Below are 23071 nucleotides of genomic sequence, written 5' to 3'. Positions count from 1 at the left end.
TTGGTGAGGGACCTTGTCAAAGGCTTTCTGAAAATCTAAGTATACTATATCTACTGGATCGCCCTTGTCCGCATGTTTGTTAACCCCTTCAAAGAACTCTAATAGATTAGTAAGAGGATTTCCTTTTACAGAAACAGTGTTGACTTTTGTCCAACAAATTATGTTCTTCTACATGCTTCACAATTTTACTCTTTACTATTGTTTCAACTAATTTGCCCAGTACTGAAGTTAGACGTACTGGTCTGTAATTGCCAGGATCGCCTCTAGAGCCCTTTTTAAATATTGGTGTCACGTTGGCTACCTTCCAGTCATTAGGTACGGAAGCCAATTTAAGGGATAGGTTACAAACCACAGATAATAGCTCAGCAATTTCCCATTTGAGTTCTTTTAGAAATCTTGGATGAATGCCACCTCACTGCTTCTTTTACATGGTGGTTAAGCCATGGTGACTCTTTTTTAGGTCTCTTGCTATGTTTTTTAAATTTGGGGTATACATTTAAATTGGGCCTCTATTATGGGGTCTTTAAAAAGTTTCCATGCAGCTTTCAGGGATTTGGCTCTAGTCATTGTGCCTTTTAATTTCTGTTTAACTAACCTCCTCATTTTTGCCTCTCCCCTTGTGGGTTCCTGCACCAGCTGCTTCAAGAAGCAGTCATTTAAGCCATTGAGAAATTTTATCTCCGCTTCTCTTCCTGAGGTGACATGTATCCAGTCAATATGGGGTAATTAAAATCCCCCATTATTATAGAGTTCTTTATTTTGGTAGCCTCTCTAATCTCCCTCAGCATTTCAATATCAGTATCACTGTCCTGGTCAGGTGGTCAGTAATATATCCTTACTGCTAATTTCTTATTATTGGAGCATGGAATTACTATCCACAATGATTCTATTGAACATGTTGATTCACTTAATATTTTTATTTCATTTGATTCTACATTCTCTTTCACATACAGTGCCACTCCGCCACCCACTCGGCCTGCTCTATCCTTTCGATATATTTTATATCCTGGTATGATTGTGTCCCACAGATTGTCCTCATTCCACCAGGTTTCAGTGATGCCTATTATGTCAAATCTCCTCATTTAATACGAGGTACTCTAGTTCACCCATCTTATTAGTCAGACTCCTAGTATTTGTGTACAAGCACTTTAAAAATTTGCTACTGCTTATTTGTCTGCCCTTCCCTGATGCATTGGATTCCTTTGTATGCAGTTGTTTGTCTGCTCTAGCCCATGGTTTGCCCTCTCCCCTCCTCTCTTTCTGACTACAGCTTAGAGAATCTCTATTAATGGATTCTCCTCTAAGAGAAGTCTCCCTCCGATTTACATGCATCTCTGCACCAATCAGCTTTCCCCCATCTCTTAGTTTAAAAACTGCTCTAAAGCCTTTTTAATGTTTAGTGCCAGCAGTCTAGTTCCACCCTGGTTTAGGTGGAGCCCATCCTTCCTGTATAGGCTCCCCCTCTCCCAAAGTGTCCCCAGTTCCTAATAAATCTAAACCCCTCTTCTCTACACCATCGTCTCATCCACGCATTGAGACTCTGAAGTTCCGCCTGTCTACCTGGCCTGCATGTGGAACTGGAAGCATTTCTGAGAATGCCACCATAAAGGTCCTGGATTTCAGTCTTTCCTAGCAGTCTAAATTTGCCCTCCAGGACATCTCTCCTACCCTTCCCTACGTCATTGGTACCTACGTGTACCACGACCACTGGCTCCCCCCCAGCACTACTCATAAGTCTATCTATATGCCTCGAGATCCGCAACCTTCACACCGGGCAGGCAAGTGACCATACGGTTCTGCCGGTCATCACAAACCCAACTATCTATGTTTCTAATGATCAAATCACCCACTACTAACACCTGCCTCTTCCTAACTGGCATTCCCTCCCCCTCAGAGGTATCCTCAGCGCGAGAGGATACCGCAACATCCTCTGGGAGGAGGGTCCCAACTACGGGATGGTTTCTCTCTGCTCCAATTGAATGCTCTGTTCTCTTGATACTTTCATACTCCTTAAGAGCACTGGGGCTCTCAGACTGGAGGCAAGACAGAAATACAGTGTCCCAGAAAATCTCATCAACATATCTCTCAACCTCCCTTAGCTCCTCCAGTTCAGCCATCCTGGCCTCCAAAGCCTGAACTCGGTCTCTGAGGGTCAGGAGCTCCTTGCAGAGGGTGCACAAATTTGCCACCCGCCCACAGGGCGGGTAATCATACATGTTACTCAACGCAATAAACAGGATAGTCCCCACTCTGCTGCTGAGCTTCTGTCTCCATTTTTCTAATGGATAAGTTTAAGTATAAACTGGGATTCTTTTTAAACCTCTGGAATATAGATTATTATAAGAGTTATGTTTTAAAGAAAATCAGAAGTCACTAGTGCCCTCTAACCTCCCTCTCCAAACTCCCTGTTAGCTGTTCCTGTTCGTAAGCTTCCTGGTCGCTGAGTCACAGGCTTATATAGCTCTGGTAGCCCCTCCCCCTGACTGAGGCTCAGCCAATTAATAGAGGCTTCTAGATTTCAAACCTTTCAGAAGCTCCTTCAAACAAACCGACCGAACAGACAAACACAAGCTCAGCACACAGCAAATAACTCCCCCCCCCCCCCCCCCCACACACACACACACTCCAGACAGCCACTTACCATAAGGGTCCCATTTTTACTCTTCTTTTACCTGGAGAACTCCCTCTCCAAACTCCCTGGGTATGTCTACACTACCCCGCTAGTTCGAACTAGCGGGGTAATGTATGCATACCGCACTTGCTAATGAAGCCCGGGATTTGAATTTCCCGGGCTTCATTAGCATAAGCGGGGAGCCGCCATTTTTAAATCCCCGCTGCTTCGAACCCCGTGTAGCGCGGCTACACGGGGCTCGAACTAGGTAGTTCGGACTAGGGTCCTATTCCGAACTACCGTTACTCCTCGTGAAACGAGGTGTACCGGTAGTTCGGAATAGGCACCCTAGTCCGAACTACCTAGTTCGAGCCCCGTGTAGCCGCGCTACACGGGGTTCGAAGCAGCGGGGATTTAAAAATGGCGGCTCCCCGCTTATGCTAATGAAGCCCGGGAAATTCAAATCCCGGGCTTCATTAGCAAGTGCGGTATGCATACATTACCCCGCTAGTTCGAACTAGCGGGGTAGTGTAGACATACCCCCTGTTAGCTGTTCCTGTTCGCAAATCTTTGCTCTTACTTGCAAGTCCCTTGTTGGGGGCATCCCAAAATTACATTAGCTTTTTTGGCCACAGTATCACCCTGGGAGCTAAGAGATTTATGTTCCAAACCCTCATTGAAAGTCAATAGCAATTGGGCATCTCATTCTCTTTGGCTCTTTTGAAAATCCCAATATGAGATGAAGTAAAATTATATGTACCTTTAAAGCCTCTTCTGTTAAGTAACATACAATTATCACTAAATAAATACTCCAAAAAATCTTATCACTATTGTCATGGTACTATATATTTTTGTTAGTCTCTGAGGTGCCACAGGATGACTCAGTGTCCTTAACCTGCCTCATTTTGAAATGAACTTTCATCTCATGAAAGTAATTTGACAGTTCTAAGTTTGAATATATCATAAAAGAAAAAGAAATATGCTTTTTAGTTACGACATTTGATATTTATCATCATCTAACATTTCATAAGAAAATTATTCAAGTGAAATGAACTTTAGACACTTATTCCACTGTATGTCCAATTAATTATTAAGGTAATTAATTCACACCTAACAATAGCCTTAAATGAATTAAAAATGCTTCTTCAATTCTGATAACACTGGTAAAAGGCCAGAAAATTTGCTAGTAAAACTGAATTGACATCACATCAAAATATAGAACAAAATATACATGTTTTCATTTTCACTTGTCAGTTACAGAGCACGTAAGTAACTTGAATTTGAATAACTTTTCAGCAGGGTAACTTTAGAATCTACCTCTATGTAAAGCAAAGCAGTTATTGTAATATTGATTTAATTCAGGACAAGTAGACACATCATATTGTATACTATGTGAGAAAAAAAATTTAATTATGAAGGGTTGAAATTCTTATTGATAGGTTTCACTTTCCCTGGTACTTTATGGCCTAAATGTTTGTTTATATTCAAACTCATGTTTTAGAATAGTATCAGAACTGTTTTGATTTCATTCTGGTTTCAGAACTCTTCTGACCTTTATTTCTCCATATGTTCTCAGACCAGAGGATAATGGGTTTTCCATATAAAGAATGAAGACTATTGGTGAAGAGAGCAATTGTGTAGTAAGGAGCAACATTTTACCCTCAACTTAAGTTAATAGAATTGGCATTTAACAGAATCCAGAAGAGGCAAAGCAGAGAATTCTGCAAGTCAAGCAGCTGTTGAGTATGATGAGCACAATGCCAACAGGCTTGTGACCCAACAATTTAAAATAACAATGGTCTGTGTCAAATTGTGTATGTGTGACCCCATGAGTTATGTCAGCGTAACCAAAGTTGCTGCAAGATGAGTGGTTCATGTATCAGTTAGTGCCCCCTGTATCTCAGACTCACCAGCACAAACAAAAAACAGGACTATGTAGCACTTTAAAGACTAACAAGATGGTTTAACAGGTGATGAGCTTTCGTGGACCAGACCCACTTCCTCAGATCAAATAGTGGAAGTGGGTCTGGCCCACGAAAGCTCATCACCTATTAAACCATCTTGTTAGTCTTTAAAGTGCTACATAGTCCTGTTTTTTGTTTCAGCTACACCAGACTAACATGGCTACATTTCTATCACCAGCACAAGAGTTGTTTGGTTATTAATACTCCTGCTTGCACCTTAACAATCTTTCTACTACATTCAAAACACAGGCACGGATTGTGTTTACTGAAGAACACAAGTTGTATCTTAAAAAGAGCTTAATTGACAATTTTGATGCAATTATAAAAGCAACTACAATAGTTTTAACCAATGTGCTCTAGACCAGGCTGGGCAATATAATGGTGGTAGTTTGCCAAGGTTAGCCTCTGCCACTGCTATATTTCCCTGTGCCTCCACAGGCACTGGCAATCTCAGCTCCCGTTGGCTGCAGATTGGCATTCCCAAATAATAGGAGCAGCGGCAAGTAACAAGCACCAAAATACCACTTCTCATATTTCCAATTGGCTCGGAATGGTGATCTGCACCCAATGGGCACTTCTATTGCCTGTACCTGTGGGGGCGCCAGTAAATATAACAATGGGGGACCACCATAGGCTAACCCTGGTAGACCAGGTCTGGCTCCTGGGCCAGTTTTTGCCCATCCCTTCCCTAGACTAATGCTTGCTTATGGCCAAGGTTGTGCACACTGACTGTGCAGGGTTCTTCACTGTTCTTTGCAGGCTGTCAAAGTCCTGCCACTATTTAACACACTTTTAAAGGATTATAGCAGGCTTACTTTTAATTACCTTTATGAGTCAGTATTACTTTAAATACAGCTGGTGTAAATATACAAGTTCACTTAAGCATCAGGGTCCTAATCTCATACCAACTTTAAGTACTGACTTACCAGTTTTAGTCTTTTAGTGCTCCTGTAAACGTTGGGACAGCCATCATCTAGCTAGAAACCTGCTGAGAATATTTTAGCTGAGTAGCCAAGCATATCTAAGTACTGTGCAGGACTTCGCCTTCTCTGGAGACAGAGTTAGGATTTTCAAAAGCTTTTCAAAACCAGATACACACATTTTTCCAATTGCAAAAATAACTCCAGTTCAGTTCATACTTTGGACAAGGCCCGTGCTGTTTTTTATTTCTCTTGAACTGATTCTCCAGTCCTCAGCTTACACATTTATAATATCATCTGAAGAAGGGTATGAATCTAAAAGATACTGAGCAACAAAGAATATTTGAGAATGCTCCCTACTTTGCAGGTTTACATCCAATGTTTTTAATAGGATATAGGCCAACAGGTTCAAAACTGTTATTAGAAATTGGAAAAACAACATATTGTCAGCTTTTCTTTGCTGTAAAAAATGAGGTTTAAGAGTTATTTCGAATGAAGGGTTTCTTTTTGAAATAACCCCATTTTTTTCCTCAAAATACGCTATTTTGGAAAAGCAATTAGCCACCATTATGTAAATGAAGCATGGGAAATTCAAATCCATGCTTCACTTGCAATTTCATTTGTCTGCATTTGCATTCCTCTCTGGAAGGAGGAATGTAATGCAGACATACCCTTACAGTATATAACAGACATAATGATCAAGTTATACACTGAGTTTTAGAAAGTTGTGTAAAAACGATGCCACTTCCAGGGAAAACTTTTTTGTTGTTGTCAATCTATGGTGCTTTTGACTGCTGCCTGTGTCTAGGATCAGCATGTCAAATGGATTCTTGTCTTCTAGACATATGCTGGGAAGGAGTAACTACTAGTTCTCTCTCTGTTCATCAGAGTCCAATGAAAAGGTGGGGTTGATCAACTCCTCCTTGCCTTGTGCATTTGTGCTGACCCAACTAGATGCCAATTACCAGAGAATTGTAGAACTTTGCTGTGCAGCTGTTCCCTGGAATCAGTGCTTCATTTTAGATCTTGATTGAGGTTATGTTTTCAGTTTCGAACACAAGGGCATGAGCTGCACAGCTCTCATTGAGGATAGCAGCAGTTGTTTATTTAATTCTTGATGCATTGTGTAGAGTGCTTATTCCCAAGAGACTAACTTAATCATACAAAAGGAAGGAAATCCAATGATAAAATGAAAAATCCTTTCACAGTTTACCCAGTGCTGCCTCATAATTTCAGGGGCTTTTTATGACCTGAAATATTGTACCTGCATCTGTTAGAATGAGTTAAGGGCATGCTATCAGCCTTAATTCTGGATTTCTGTGCTTCTGCACAGTGAAATCAGACAGCTAAGGATAACTCAGTTGTATGTAATGACAGGCAAACATCTGTGCAATTTACAATATCCCATTGTTTAATTTTCAATTACTGGCTGTGTGTGTGTGTGTGTGGGGGGGGGGGGGGTTGTAGGCTTTGTAAGTACAATTTAAACATGCATTCTAAAAGACAGAGGGTAAATTTAGCCTTTTTGAGTATGAGGCACATGATATAGAATGGCAGGAAGGGAGATCGAAAAGTAGCAGCCCATTAGGTATCAGTGGAGGATATTTCAGAGTAGGGATGCTAAAAAGGAGGTATTTCCCTAATCATGAAATGGATAAAAATTGTATTGAGGGCACTCAGTTCCAAGTTGTGCTGGGTCTGGGAGTTAGCCTCCCCCTGTGGCTCTGCAGTTTAAATATAGTAAGAGCTGGGCTGCCTGCCTACCCAGCTTTTACTATTATTTAAACTGCAGAGCCACAGCAGGGGTAGCTCCTGGACCTGGCATGAGCTGGGACTGAGCAAGCTAAACAATTCCTGAATCTCTGGGTCAGTCTCCAACTGGGGGGAACAGAAAATGAGCATGCACACCTATATAAGGCAACTCTGAATATTACTCTTAGCTCTTAATGTTATTTGAACATCGCTTTTTAGGCTCACTACAGTACAGAAAATTCAGCTTTTTAAGTGATTGAACCAACATCAAATTTTCTGAAAAGCAAAGCTGTGTCTGATACAAGCACAAGCAATTTAACACAATGAGCAAAAGTTTGGAAGCAACCAAGAACTATCTGTAGTGGAAAATGATCAAGGTCACTGTACGAGTCAAATCCCACTTGAAATCATTTAAAAAAAAAAAAAAAAAAAAAAAAAAACACCTCTCCCATGGATGCAAGGTAGGAGTAGGATTGAGCCCTGTTAAAGCAAAACACTGATATAGAGTCTGATCCTGCTAGATTCAGAGAATCTCATATGTGGTGCTGAGATACCGTCAACTCCCTTGGACTTCAGTAATAACTAAGCAAGGTCTGCGTATCACAGGAGATACTGAGTACTCTGATTGGGGGAGGGCTTATCACAGCTTATTTTAAAAGATCAGGAACCAGAAATACCAGATTATAGTAAATGTGACCTTCTCAGCAAACCAAATAAGAATAGTTGGTTTATTATTGATCAGTGTTTTCCTCAGATGCAGGCCTTCCTAGAGAAAATACTGTATTTATGGAAGGAACTTGTCTGATGGTAGGACAACAGGCCGTGAATTTTGCCTTTGTAAAAAATGGTTCATGTTGACAGCTTTGCCCAGTGGTGTTTAGGTAGCAAGAATTTCATTTAATATCTTAGATCCTCTCTTAGTGTGCCATCTGTGGAATACATAATTCTATCAGGAACAAGTTTTCACCACTTTTATAGTGTTGCATTAAAAGCTGATGTTAAGATTTGTTCTGCTAATGGAATCTTTGCCTTTGTTATGTTATCTCTGATATACAGGCTGAAGGTTTTATCTTTATCTAAGTCATAATTCTTGTAAAAAAATCACATTACCTAAACTAAGGTATCAATAGAATCATTTGGAAACAATCAAACTGAATTCTTTTCTTTGTTTTCATTACTGTTCTTACATTTATTTCCTATAACTGTCCATTTAAATGATTCACAAGGGAGTTTTCTGGGATGCACTGTAAAGTATCCTGTTTTTCAAGATTATTCTCAAGTTCTATGACTGCTATAGATATATGGAGCAATACGTTATGCGTCCGCGTAGCAATCACTGCTGAATTTATGTTTCCTGTAAGTCGTTTTTGCTCTTGGTTTCTGTGCGCTGTGGAGAATGTATCTGTGGAAAGTTAAAATTAAGCAGCTTTACATGGATTTAATCCAATTTATCTCCCTTTTATACTCAAAAGTGGTACTCCAGTAAATATTTTATGAGTGGGTATTTCACTTTTATATATTTATTACAGCTAATTTTCCATTTGATTTTCCATTTGTTTTTAGACAGAAAATTAGATTGTGGACAAAAGTAGGATTTTTTTCCCCAAAAACAAAAAAAGTCTGCTTCCTTCAGAAAACTTAGCTATTAAAAAAAAAAAAAATCAAGCTCTTCCCTCCAATGTCCTCCACCCCCCTAAAAAGAAATTTGGCTAAAAAATTCAATTTTGAAATACTGATCAAGTGCCTCTTTTGAGTTGTCATTCAGGGGACTCATGGCCCTATTCTCTTCTATAAGCTAACTCCTCAAACTAGAGTTCATCACTTAAGATGAACCAGGGCCATGTGACTGCTAGGATACAGTTTCCTAGTATCACAAAAGGGCATAATGGTTAATCCTGGGAACCGATCTGATTAAGGAACCTAAAGAGAATGGGGGAATAGAGCACCAATGGTACAACTCCCACCAGATACAATGGTGACATTTCAAAATCAAGTTTTCATATTTTTAGGACAATATTTTCATCATTTTTATTGAATTGACTAATGGGGATTGGAGGGGGAATAGTCAAACCAGCACAAATATTAATACACACAGACACACACACACACACACACACACACACACACACACAATATGCTGGCAGATGTCTTGAGTCTTTGAAATAATTAATGGAGTTTTGACTTTGTGTAGAAAATAAAAGGAAAATGTACATGCTTTAGTTAAATTATTGTATTTTTCAAAGTAAAGGGAAAAAGAGAAATAAGTTTGTATTAATAAAAGGGGGAAAGAGTTCAAACAATAGACAGAGACCCAGCCACACCCCTGGCCTGCAGGCTGTTCCCCCAGGGGTGGGAGTAGGGGGTTGAACTCCAGGGCTAGCCCATCTGCAGCAGACCCACCATGGCCTACAGGCTGCCCAGGGGTGGGGAGGCAAGTTACAAGGGCTACCCCTGGATTCCATTGCTCCCCCATGGCCTGCAGCCTGGGGTTGGGGGGCAAGGATCCAGGGCAGACCCTGGCCTCCAGCATCGCCCTCCCCCCCCCCCCCGCCCCACCTGCCGCAGCCTGCAGGCTGTCTGTGCAAGACCAGGCTCCAGGGGCCAACCCCAGCCTCCAGATGTGCCCACACCATAGCCTGAAGCCTGGGGGGGGGGGGGTGGTATAAGGCTCTGGAAGTTGGCCTTGGCCTCCAGCACCCTTCCTACAGTCTTCAGGCTGTTCACAAGCTCCAGGTGCAAGAAACAGCAATCAAACAACCAACCAAAAGAGGACACATAGGGAAATGACCTGAGAAAATCCCACCCACTACATTCAGCAATATAAATCAACGGGCCAATAGATTATCTTTTCATTATAGTAATATTTATTATCCCCAAAGCCATCCACAGTAATCATGCTTTGATTATTTTGTGCCAAGTAGGATTTTGCCATTTCCCTCCAGGCAAACTTTTTTTTTTTTTTGGCAGAAATAACATGGGACATGTCATGCTGCCTTTTCTTTTCACAGGCTAAGTGGAGCAAAACCTAGGAGAACTGGGCCTGGATGCCTGTTTCCCTAACTTGGGAAGCCACAAACGTGTCTGCATGCAAACTGTGGATTTGAGTGTTCACAGTGCAGCATCATGAAGCAGACATTTCCTGCAGCATGCTCCTGTGACATTTCTAATAATAAACACACATTAGTATTTCCATAAGTGTGACCATATTCAAACATCTTTACCTTCTGAATTGGAATGGAAGTCTCACAAGAACAGGTTTCCTTACAAAGTTCTCAGTATACTTCCTGGATTGAGTCAGGTTAGAAACCCTACAGGAGTAAATTCTGCTCCTGTCTAAATGCAAGAAATACAAAGGGCAATAGAAAACAATATAGATTGTGGAACTTTTTGAACTTTCAATACAGCGTATTCAGTTCTGGCTTTGAGCCAAGAGTTAGCCCTTCTTTTATTTTATCTAAACTGACTTCCCTGTTCTCATTTGGACTTGCTTTTGTATACTTTCAAATCAATAGTGAAACTCCCATTGACCTCAATGGGGCCAAGATTGGGCCATAAAATTGTGGACCATCATTCTTGAAAGTAATACTTTCTAAGGCTGATAGAAAACTATTATGGTGAAAGATACCAATGGCTTGCACGTTAGGGGTTACTGATGTATAATTGCCCAGTGATTGCTCCCAGAAAGTGGCAGGGAGGCTGGATGCAACCAGGGAGGGGCCACTGGGCAGCTGTGGCTAGGGAGCTGCACCCAGCTCTGTAGTGGGGGGGGACCAGCAGCCAGAAACCTGCTGGACTGAGAGCAGAGCCCAGTGGTGGGTGCTGGTAGCTGGAAGCAGGCTGATGGCCCAGAGGGACCCCAGGAGCAGGGTCTGGTAGCCAGCAAGAGACAATTGTTCTCCCCAGGTCTAGCAAACTCCCTGCAGGTCTCAGACCAGAGAAGCCCAACCTACAGATTAAAATTTATTTTCTGCTCCAGACAGGACAGTTAGCTGCTACGGTGTCCTGTTGTTGACCAATCACAAATGCTTGTATGTTACCTGTCTTTCAGTATTTATCACCTTTGTTGATTCAAACTCTGAAGGCAATGGGACTACACTGGCACAAAGGATGATGCTAGATGAACCAAATGCTGGATTGGGACCATAGTTTGTTAGGTCTTTAGGGTAGTGGTAGGTGGTAGCTCATGACAAAGTCTGTAGATTTCAACTGAACAGTGATAAATGCATTGCTGTAAAAGTCTGACTCATCTGTGGATTAAAAAAAAAGATGCGAACTTTATGAGAATGTGTTTAAAGGTCATAAATCATGTGTGGGAGGTTCTATGTATTCATCTGATAATATCACTTAGTAACATGGGTACAGGTGTTAAGTATTTGCATTGTAATCCTTTTTAACTACATACATCAACCAGGAAACAAGCCTTAACTAATATAAAATGCTGGCTTCCTACAAAGGTGTTACATGGAGCCTGGAAAAAAGGCCCATTGAAACCAAATGAGCCATTGTAAAACATTACAGCACAAAGTCTTTGTTAATTGTTTCAGAGGGATATCCGAGTTAGTCTGTAAAAGGAAAAACGTAAAAGGAAAAACGTAAAAAACAGTCTAGTAGCACCTTAAAGACTAAATAGTTAGAAGAGGCTGGTAAGACCGTTAGTTTGCACTTGGAAAGGAAGATGACCAACACCAGATTGTACACAGACATTGAGAACCATTAGCACCTTCATTGTTTGATTGGCTGATAATGTGCGAGCCATCCCATATCCCGATTCATACCATTTGGATAAGAATTAAATGAAGTTAAATTCCAACCCTCTCTGTGTATTTGGCTTGTGGAATTGGTCTGAAACAAATGGCAACTTGGAGATCCATTAATGAGTGACCAGAAAGATTAAAGTGTTCTCCAACAGGTTTTTGTGTGTTGCCTTTTCAGATATAGGATTCGTGTCCATTCATTCTTTCCTGTAGGGACTGTTGAGTTTGGCCCATATACATTGTAGTGGGGCATTGCTGGCATAGATCAGTGTTTCTCAACCAGTGGTACAAGTACTCTTAGGGGTACTTGAGAAGTGTTGAAGTACTCCCCCCCCCCAGTTTGGAGGAAACTGAATTTAAGTTTTACGGCACTTTATTATTTTTGTACTTTTTACACCCAAAAATGTCACCACTCACCTGGCTACAATTAAGTTGTGTAAACAAATGTGTTGCAATGGTAGAAAAAAATGGTGTGTGTCTGAAAACTGTAAGTACTGAGGGTACTTATTTTATTTTTTGAAAAGGGGGTACTTTATAAAAAAAGTTGAGAAACACTGTCATAGATCATATTAATGGATGTGCAGTTAAATGAGCCTCTGATTTGGTGGCTGATGTGGTTGGTCCAGTGATGAAATCGTTTGTGTAGATGTGTGGGCAGAGTTGCAGGGGTGGGTTCTTGGATGATTATGATTGAGGTGAGTTGCATGGTTACTGCAAGTAATTAGTTTGAGGTTGGGGGGGGGGTTGTCTGTGAGCGAGAATTGGCCTTTCCCCCAAGGCCTGTGCGAGTGAGGGGTCATTTTCCAGGATAGGTTGAAGATTGTTGATAATGAGTTTGAGGGGTTTAAGTTGTGGACTTAAGGTGTTGACAAGTGGAATTCTGTTGTTTTCTCTTTGGGGCCTGTCTTGAAATAGTTCATTTTTGGGTACCTTGTTGGCTCTTTTGATCTGTTTTTTCACTTTCCCAGGTGGGTATTCAATTTTAAGAATGCTCTATATAGATCCTGTAGGTGTTTGTGTCTGTCTGTGTGATTGGAGCAAATCCGGTTGTATCTTAGGGCTTGGCTGTATACAATAGATTGAGAAATGTGTCTGGTATGGAAGCTAGAAAGCATGAAGTTAAGTGTAGCGGTTGGTAGGTTTCCAATATAGGGTGGTGGAAACTTGTCCATCAAATAGTACTGTAGTGTCAAGGAAGTAGATTTCTCATGTGGACTGATCCAGGCTGAAGTGGATGGTGGGGTGGAAGTTGTTGAAATCCTTGTGAAATTCTTCAATGGTCTCTTTCCCGTTGGTCCATATGATGAAAATGTCATCGATGTAGTGTAAGTAGAGTAAGGATGTTAGGGGGTGAGAGCTGAGGAAATGTTGTTCAAGGTCAGCCATAAAGATGTTAGTTAATTGTGCTTCTCTTCCCTTTTCCCCAAAATGACAAGACATGCAGATGAACTCATCCTATCAGACCAAACCAAAGAGGAAAGGAAATAAAAATCCCTAACAGGAATGAGCTATATTTCTATGCTGCTTGGATTTGGGGAAAGCAAGATTTAGAGAAGAATAAGCAAGAAATTCCAGCTGCTTAGCCTAGTCCTAAAAGTCATATACAAGTTGCATAGTAGAGTAGTTTCTATCAACTTTTGGGACCTAAGGGTGTATGTACCCTGCACCATTTTTCTGGAATAATGGCCATTATTCCGGAAAAACAATATTAGTGTCCACACAGTAATTGTGTTATTTCAAAAGAAAAAAATCAAAACAGACAGCTTTTTCCAATGTTGGTAAACTTCATTCCATGAGGAATAAGGCCTCTTCCAAAAAACCTTTTTCGGAAGAAACAAAAGACAGGACTGTGCAGCACTTTAAAGACTAACAAGATAGTTTATTAGGTGATAAACTTTCGTGGGCCAGACCCACTTCCTCAGATCAAATTGTGGAAGAAAATTGGCACAACCATATATACCAAAGGGAAACAATCAAAAAAAGTGAACATATAAAATAGAAAAATTAGATTTTAGAACAGAGTGGGGATGAACGGGAGAGGTCAGGGTCTATGAGATCATGATATTAGAGGTGATAATTGGGGAATCTATCTTTGTAATAGGTAAGCTTCCCCAATTATCACCTCTAATACAGATAAGAGAACCGTCTGTTTCTCCATGTTAGTGCTTGAGTCACAGTTAATACTTGGTTGGCAAAATCCAGATGCTGTATTCATAACCAGTGTGAGGTTTGTGCCCTGCTTCTTAACCGTCTGCCCTGAGGGTGGTACATACTTTCTTAAGACACTGCAAGACAACTTGGACAACAATATCTGTATGAATGTGCACATGCACACACTTGCAATGAAGTCCAAATCCTGGGAGAGGTGTCTGGGTGCTATTATTCCACTAATGTCTGTCCTTCCAGAGTAGAGATTGCAGTTATAATGATGCAGTACCAGAGCCAGGGTCATCTCTAGGAGGGCACACAGCCTAGTGCTACTACCTTCTGCTGCAGGACATACCCCACCCTGTCTCTGCTCCACCCCTTCCCTGAAGCACAGTTCCTGCTCTGTCTTGTGCCCCTTTCCCACCCCTGCTCCGTCCTCTTGCCCAAATCCCCCTCCCCCGCAAGGGATGTGAGTTGAGGTATTACCAGTGGGCTTGACAAGGGGTGCCAGCAGGAGTTGGGCCCCCTCTCTCTCTCTCTCTCACTAGCCATAGTGATGGTAACCAGAGCTACCTGGCAGAATGTTCCACTAAGCCCGGCCACCTATCTCCCAGCCTTCTGTGCTTGGCTTCACTGTGGAGAGGGGAAAAAGAGCACCTTGACGCTAGCCCCAGGGTTCTCTGCATCCCACCTCTGCAATGAAGGGGAGCACAGTGGGATGGGAAAGGGCAGCAGGCTGGTGAAGAGGAGTCTGTCAAGAATTTCCAGCTCCCACCAACATGGTGAATGGTAGTGTTAGGGGATTACTGCTGCCTCCCCCCACTCCATACCAGGCCCCTAGGTAATCTTCCAGGTCACCCAGGGCACTGCAAGTGCCATCCATAGAATGGTTGAAGTGGCCATCATGACCCCCCCAAAGCACAGGGGGCTGCCCTGAACCATCCTATGGACAGGATGTCTCTGACCAGTTCTTATAGGAAAATGGTGTCTGATGTTTGCACAACAGTAAAAGAGAAGCCTGATCCTTCATAAAGAAATTAGAGTAGAAATGGGAATGATTCGGTATGAAGAGAAGTGTCATTTTGACCAAAGAACTGGAAGGATGCAAAATAGATATATGTAGAATCTCAAGGCTGTGATGAATGGTAGGGTCATTTCTGATGATTGATGTCTATGCAATGTACTACTCTGGATCAGAGGAAATGGAGTTACGCTTATCCTGTCGAAGGAGATATGAAAGTGTGCACTTGGATGTAACCCAATCAGCAATAAAATTGTTATAATTTGCCTTTCAGAGAAGTCAGTCAAAATGACAATCATACAAGGTCCATGCTTTTGTGATAGCAGATGATGACATTGTGATTGATGAGTTCTATGAACCGCTTGCAAAAAGATTCATTAGAGTACCAAGCAAAAGTATCATACTTGTAGTTGGGAACATGAATACTTAAGTGGGAATCACTAAAGATCTGAGAAAGAAATAATAGGAACAATGGTCTGGACTTACAACAATGCTGGAGACTGAACATTGAGTAGACAAAGACTACATCATCAACAAAATTAAACCTTTAAAAATAAGATATTCGGCAGGTACTCTATGCCCAGACATCCCCAGAATTAACCATGACTACAAGGTGTCAGAGGTGAAAGGGGAGAACCGCCCAAATGAACTTTGGCATAAAAGTGAAAAATATGCCCAAATCAAAGCACACATTCTAAAAAGGGAGCATCAGACTGTATCATGGTGACTGAGGTGGTGTTTGAATTGGCAAAAGAGACACAAAGCGGAAAAAAAAGGTTCTGCAGATCAAAGAACACAGGAAAGAATACAAGGAATTGAGTATACTGATCTAAAGACATATTAGTCTCAGAAAGGTAACTGTGTTAGTCTAATCAAACAACAACAACAACTAGTTCTGTAGCACTTTAGGGTGTGTCTAGACTACAGGGTTTTGTCGACAAAAGTGGACTTTTGTCGACAAAACTATACCTACTGACATAATGTTGACAGAACTCAGCAGTTTTGTCGTTGTCGGTAAACCTCATTCTACGAGGAATAACGCTTTTGGCCAACAGAGTTCTGTTGACAGAAGGCGTTATTGCATCTACACTGTCCTTTGCATCTACACTCTCAAGTCAAAGTGGCTTGCTTTGTCGACAGAACTGGATGTAGTCTAGATGCTCTTTGTCAACAGTATCTGTTGACAAAGCCTCTGTCAATAAAAGCCTGTAGTCTAGATGTAACCTCTGAGACTAATATATATTTAGTACCATGAGCTGTCATGAACAAAAAAACTCACTTACTCATGTAACCGTTCTGCCAAGTAAAACCAGCAACAGCCAGGACTGGGTTCAATATCTAGGGGTTCCACTCCATCCATCCAACACAGAACTGGTTAAAGCCCTCCCTCCTACCCAGTAACCTGGAAAATTCACGCTATACCCACCCCGGGCACCTCTGAGAGGCAATGCTTTCCAACTTGCAAGCACAGTCTGAGTATAAAAAAGAAACCTTTATTAAAGTGGCATGGCATTAATGTGGGAAAACACCACAGAGTTCATAACCAAAACCATGAATAAATGTCCCGGCTCAAGTATGTTGGGCAGTGTCCTTTTCCTCTCAGGTTCTTAAGTCCAGCAATGTAAATGCTCCCTTTGCATGCCCAACCCTTCTCTGCACCCCACTCACAGTATGTGCCCTTGGTCAGGATAGCCCCAGAGGGGCACCTGGAGAGTTTACCTCCCATCCTGGGTTGCATAGGAGGTATCTTACTCACTCCTCTGGTCACTCGCCATCCACCTGCTCACTGCTCTCTCTCACTTCTCTGCTAGCCATTCATCACTACTTGCTGCCACCGCTCTGCTGGCTGCTCCTTATACCTTTCCACTGCCGCACTGCTGGCTACTCATCATGCTACTGCTATTCATCACATCTTCTGCTGGCTTGTGGAGGATTTGGCTCTGGGCCAAACCTAGTGATTTCAGCCCTTGTCCCAAAGTACAGTCCAGCCACAAGATTCTAGCATCTAATGGAGTCAATTTAAATACTAAAGAGACTCCTTTTGGAGCTTTTCTTTAGCTCTATCATTGAAACAGTGGGGAGAAACAGGATGAACCAGTCTTACACTTTACACCCGGTGGGCACATAGCCTGCTTACTCAAAGTTCTACTGTCATGAATAGGAGCTGCTAAGGACAGGCTGACTTACCTGGAAAGTGAGGAAAGGGTTAAGCAACTCTGGAGATACACCTGAGGGAGGGGGCTTTGGGCATTCAGCCAATGAAATGAAGATAGGAATTTCAAACAGAGAGGGTCCCCCCCCCCCCCTCTTGGTTTTGGGATCAGAGAGGTTTTCCCCAGGTAATAAGGGAGACAAGCTTTCCCAGGAATGGGTTCCTTGAAATGTGTAAGTAGGGAAAAGTTTAGATAGTTCATCAAGTTCTTGTTTTCCTTGTTTGAGGTTTTGGAAAGCATGTCTGACCTAGTTTATTGTTTTTCTCTTTTGTAACTAAGATTACAACCCAGGGATTTCCCCTGAGTCTATATCACTCCAATGCTTTTAACACCCAGTCATTTACTGTTCTTGCAACAGTAGTCTTGTTTTGATAATAAAAGTGTTTTCCTTTTTGTTTTGATTAACTGGTATTGATTAATTTTTGTGTCCTTAAACCTACATGCCTAAATTACCTGGGAGGAGCAGAGCTCCATTTTTCTCTGTGGATTCCCTCTGTTTGTTTTCCCAACTCCAAGCAAAATGGAGTTTGGGGTGGGGGGTGAGCTTTGCCTCAGGGAGGGGTTTCCCAAGTGATCTCTTCCCTGGAAAAGGGTTTATTTTATATATTTTTAATTACACTTTGGTGGTGGCAGTGATCCATCTTCTTTCTTTTGGGTCTCAGGGAAACAGACTGGACAAGTTTGTCTCTGGGAGTTAGAGACAGGTTCTTACAGAGGTTATACAGCTATCTTCCCCTGCCCCCCATATCTACACTCGAAGTGCCAGGTTGGGGAACAGAGCCGTGACACTTTCCTTCCCAGCCTAATCTCACAGAGCTCTAGAAACTGAGCCTCTGTCCATCCCAGTGTATTTACATTGGCAGGGTCTCTCTTTTTGAACTGAGTCAAACAGTCTGACTTTTCTGCATTCCCACAGTAAATGCAAGCACCGGTGATCATAACACTAAAAGCAGAATTGTGAGAACACAATTTGTGACCCCACAAGAGCCAAGTTGATTGCAATGAGCAAAGCACCATTGTAACAGACAAATATCTAACATCTAAACGAAGCAGGGGCAAACTGTATTTACATAGACACACACGATTTCTTTCCCATTTGAGCTGGCTATGATGGAATCATGCATTCAGACACTGTTTACACTCAGATTAGATGCATATTAGACTAAATAAAAGGGAATACAAAAGGGCAAAATGTGCAGAATTACAAATACCATAATAATACAAAAGGTAGGTCAATAGTGGTCAGATTTCTTACCTAAAAATTTCCATGTAATCAAACATAATAAAAGAGCATTTTGGCAGAATTCTCATGGAGGGTGAGGATATCAAATGCTGGTGGAGAGATTACTGTGTGCCTCATTGTGACGGACCGGGCCGTGTCTGGGCACAGCTGAGGGTGTCCGCTCAGGGCGAACTGCTCAAATCTGGGGCTCCTTACAGCCCCCAGACTGGTGACCTCTCCAAACAGGCCACAAACCAGTCTCACAGAGCGCTTCAGCAGCCTGCCTGAAGCCTCACGAGCAAAACCCCTCCGACCAGTCCTGTCCAGTTCCAAGAAACCAGCCACAGATCCCTGGGCAATTTACCCTCTGGATCTTACCCACAAATCATGCTGGTCCAGTCCTTTAGAATCTATATCTAAAGGTTTATTACCACAAGAAAGAAAAGCATGAGAGTAAGGTTGTTAAAGGAATAGTACATTACTTGCATCGAATCTCCCAGTTCTCAATGCCAGCGCTAGCAGAGATGTTACAGCTGCTGGTTTAAAAGTCCTTGTTGCACATCCTAGAATCAGGATGGGTTCACAGGTCTTTCCGGCTCTTTGATCCCTGCACTGCTGCCTCTGGGATGAAGTGCTGAGCTGAGAACCAGATGGCATCGACCACATGGCCTATTTATCCCTCCTTCCTGGACCCTTCTTGGCTATAGCAGGTCACCTGGCCAGAGGCCAATCTCTGTGTTCTCTGCTGGCAGCTCTCAGGGGACAGCCCCCATTCTTTAGGTGTGTCCTTGGCCCATTAGAACATAAGAACATAAGAACACAAGAACAGCCGTACTGGGTCAGACCAAAGGTCCATCTAGCCCAGTATCCTGTCTACCAACAGTGGCCAGCACCAGGTACCCCAGAGAGGGTTGACCGAAGACAATGATCAAGCGATTTGTCTCCTGCCATCCCTCTCCAGCCTCTGACAAACAGAGGCCAAGGACACCATTTTATCCCCTGGCTAATAGCCTTTTATGGACCTAACCTCCATGAATTTATCCAGCTTCTCTTTAAACTCTATTATAGTCCTAGCCTTCACCGCCTCCTCGGGCAAGGAGTTCCACAGGTTGACAACACGCTGTGTGAAGAAGAACTTTCTTTTATTAGTTTTAAACCTGCTACCCATTAATTTCATTTGGTGTCCTCTAGTTCTTCTATTATGGTAACTAATAAATAACTTTTCTTTATCAGCCCTCTCCACACCACTCATGATTTTATACACCTCTGTCATATCCCCCCTCAGTCTCCTCTTTTCTAAACTGAAAAGTCCCAGTCTCTTTAGCCTCTCCTCATATGGGACCCGTTCCAAACCCCTAATCATTTTAGTTGACCTTTTTTGAACCCTTTCCAAGGCCAAAATATCTTTTTTGAGGTGAGGAGACCACATCTGTATACAGTATTCAAGATGTGGGCGTACCATAGTTTTATACAGGGGCAGTAAGATGTTCTGGGTCTTATTTTCTATCCCTTTCCTAATAATTCCTAGCATCCTATTTGCCTTTTTGACCGCCGCTGCACACTGTGTGGAAGTTTTCAGAGAACTGTCCACGATAACTCTAAGATCTCTTTCCTGATTTGTCGTAGCCAAATTAGCCCCCATCATACTGTACGTATAAGTATGAGAGCCATTGAGAGCCATTGTCCCACAGGGCCTCGCTAATTAGCATGTCCACAGGCCCGGCCCTGCCCAAGGCTCAACCACATGCAGGGAAATCTTCAGTATCCATACAAGTACAGGCTAATAATTGCACACACAGACATTATACAAACACATGAACAGCGTACATAGGATTATCAGACAGTAAGCTTCTATTCAATACCTCACATGGCCCCCTTCTATACCATTTTTGGGGCCAATGCCCCCACCTATGGGGGCATAAGTGATCTGTCTGCTCCCCTCAAGATCCAGTAACGTGACACTCATTAAATACACTAACAATACAAAATGATAGAAAGGAGAGTACAGTCAATATCATCATTCAAACAAACAAAGTCACATCAGTAAGAGAGCGGACAGTTGTGGGTGAGGTTATGGATGCTACTAGCCACTCTATACCGGTAGGCCTAAGCCAGCACTCACAATTCCTGGACAGTGAGGCCACAGTGCACCAAGGCTCCAGTCTGTCATATAGAAGGTCCTTTTGACCATGGCCTTGCGTGTGTTGCCCATACTGACACACTAATGTCCCTCACAAGAAAAACACAGGCCTCTGAGGTGGATCCAGAGACAGAGCTTGAAGTCCCTTGGGTGCTCAGCACTGTTCTCAGTAAATGGAACTTAACTTGGCAAGCACCCAGGCCAGGGGCCTTCAAGCCTCAGCACAGTCTAGTTGACAAGCACCTGGGCCGAAAAGATAAGAGTAGGGACACAAGCTGTCCCATACACTAAGTTAACGAGCACTAAGTTAACAAGCACTAAAAAATACAGGATAAGACAGGAATAAGAGAAATGAGCAGTCATATATATCAGTTAACAAGCACCTGGAGCAGGAAAACAAAAAACATAGCTAGCTTTCACATGTGCCAGTCATGTCTGCATCAGGCACTGACCACAATGCCCTGAGGCAGACGTCATGTCATAAGGAAGGAACCCTAATATGGTATCGGATGTCAAATAACCCTAATATGGTACCGGATGTCAAAATTATAGTATAAAGCACCCTGAGCCCTAAACTCGGAGAGGTTCTGTATCAAAAAATATCATCCAGCCTGGCTGAAGGGTTGATCACCCAAGGCCGCCTCCCACCCACCGAATCACGAAAGGGTGCACGAATCCAGAGCATGCTACGTGTTGTTTTGTGTCTGTGCATCGTAATTGTTACTGGGCTTGTGAGTTTTGCTTACTATATTGTGTTAACCATTTCATATTTAGAGGTTGTTAAGTAGATGTAGATTAATGACTAACTCCACCAGCTGTGGATAACCATAGAAGGATTGGCTACGGGAGGAATTTTTTATTATTGCTGTATTGGTTTTATTTGTTATATTCTTTTTTTGCATGCTGCACTGTCTAAGATGAATCAGAGAGTGACTTAATGTAATTAAATTGTAGTTAATAAAGTTTGTAATTGGTTAAGTGCATTTAAGTCTCGGGCTTCCCTCCTTCGCAGCCCCAGTCCCTTGCCACAAAAAACCACCCCTAGACAATCTTCGTACCTCTGGTTTATCACAGACCTAGTGCTCAAGTATTTGGGCAGCTCAGTCCTCACCTCCCCAGCCAGACCTGGGGGATCTGATGGCTGGGCAGCATGGTCTCCATGATGCTGGCCTGCCCCGGGAAATCCAGCGATCAGGCAGCATGGTCCCTACCACCTTGTCCAGTCCTGGGGGGCATCAGGCATCTGAGTAGCATGGGCTCTACCACCTTGTCCTGCCCTTACTTCTCTAGGCCCCACGCCCAGCCCTGAGGCCCCTTCTCTTCCCCCCCTCAGGTGGGGGTTGCAATATGACAATACCCAAAATAAATGTAATTTACTCTCACCCTTGCCTACAAGAGCAAGAGGTATGCACTATTATGAAAAATGAAGCCAAGAAAGCACCAGAGGTACGTAACATACCAGAGAATCATTAGAAGTAATTAGTGACCACAGAATTGATCGCACATGGGAAATTTGTAATGATGTATGAATAACTAGAAATTAGCTGGCTGACTAGAGAAAGGGAATATTTCTGTCCTTACCAAAGAAAGGACACAGAGATTAACAACCATCACTCCATTTCTCTGATACTTCACATGAGCAAAATTCTGCTTTACATAATTCAGGACTGCATTAAGTGAATGATAACAGCACAACAAACTGGCTTTAGAGAGGACAAAGCACACATGATTAAATTGCTAGCACCTCTCACATCATTGAAAAAGGTAGACAATATAATCAGCCACTGATCACGCATTTCATTGACTACTCAAAAGCATTTGAAATAATCTGACATGATGTCTTTGGAGGATACTTGCACACCTGGGGATTACAAAACACTCCTTTGAACTCTCTTAAATATCTACTAACAACACGCAACAGTGCAAACAGCAGCAAACAACAGTGAGAGGTTATGCATTGGGCAGGATGAGAAATGGTGCATTCTGTGCCTAATTTTTTTCAATGGATTTCATAATAAATGCTGCATACAAATCCTGAACATTTTGACAAAGCAGAAAGAGCTAGAATTTCCACACTGATGCAACAATGTGTGATGACTTATGCATTGCAAAACATTTTTTAGAATCTGTTAAAAAAGTGAGGAATGTGGATAAAATGTGATAAAAATGAAATGAATGCATGCTGACAAAAACAAAATACAAGGAGACCTGACAATTCATAGTTAACTGAATTCATCTACCACTTTTACAAGTAATCTGGGTTCATACACATCTAGACAAGAAGGTTGTTACATAAAAAAAAATAATCAGAGGACTAGAAATGGCT

This window comes from Pelodiscus sinensis, chromosome 2 (assembly GCF_052426305.1).
Source record: "Pelodiscus sinensis isolate ZL-2025 chromosome 2, ASM5242630v1, whole genome shotgun sequence".
Classification (NCBI taxonomy): domain Eukaryota; kingdom Metazoa; phylum Chordata; order Testudines; family Trionychidae; genus Pelodiscus; species Pelodiscus sinensis.
This window is presented reverse-complemented; position numbering follows the sequence as displayed.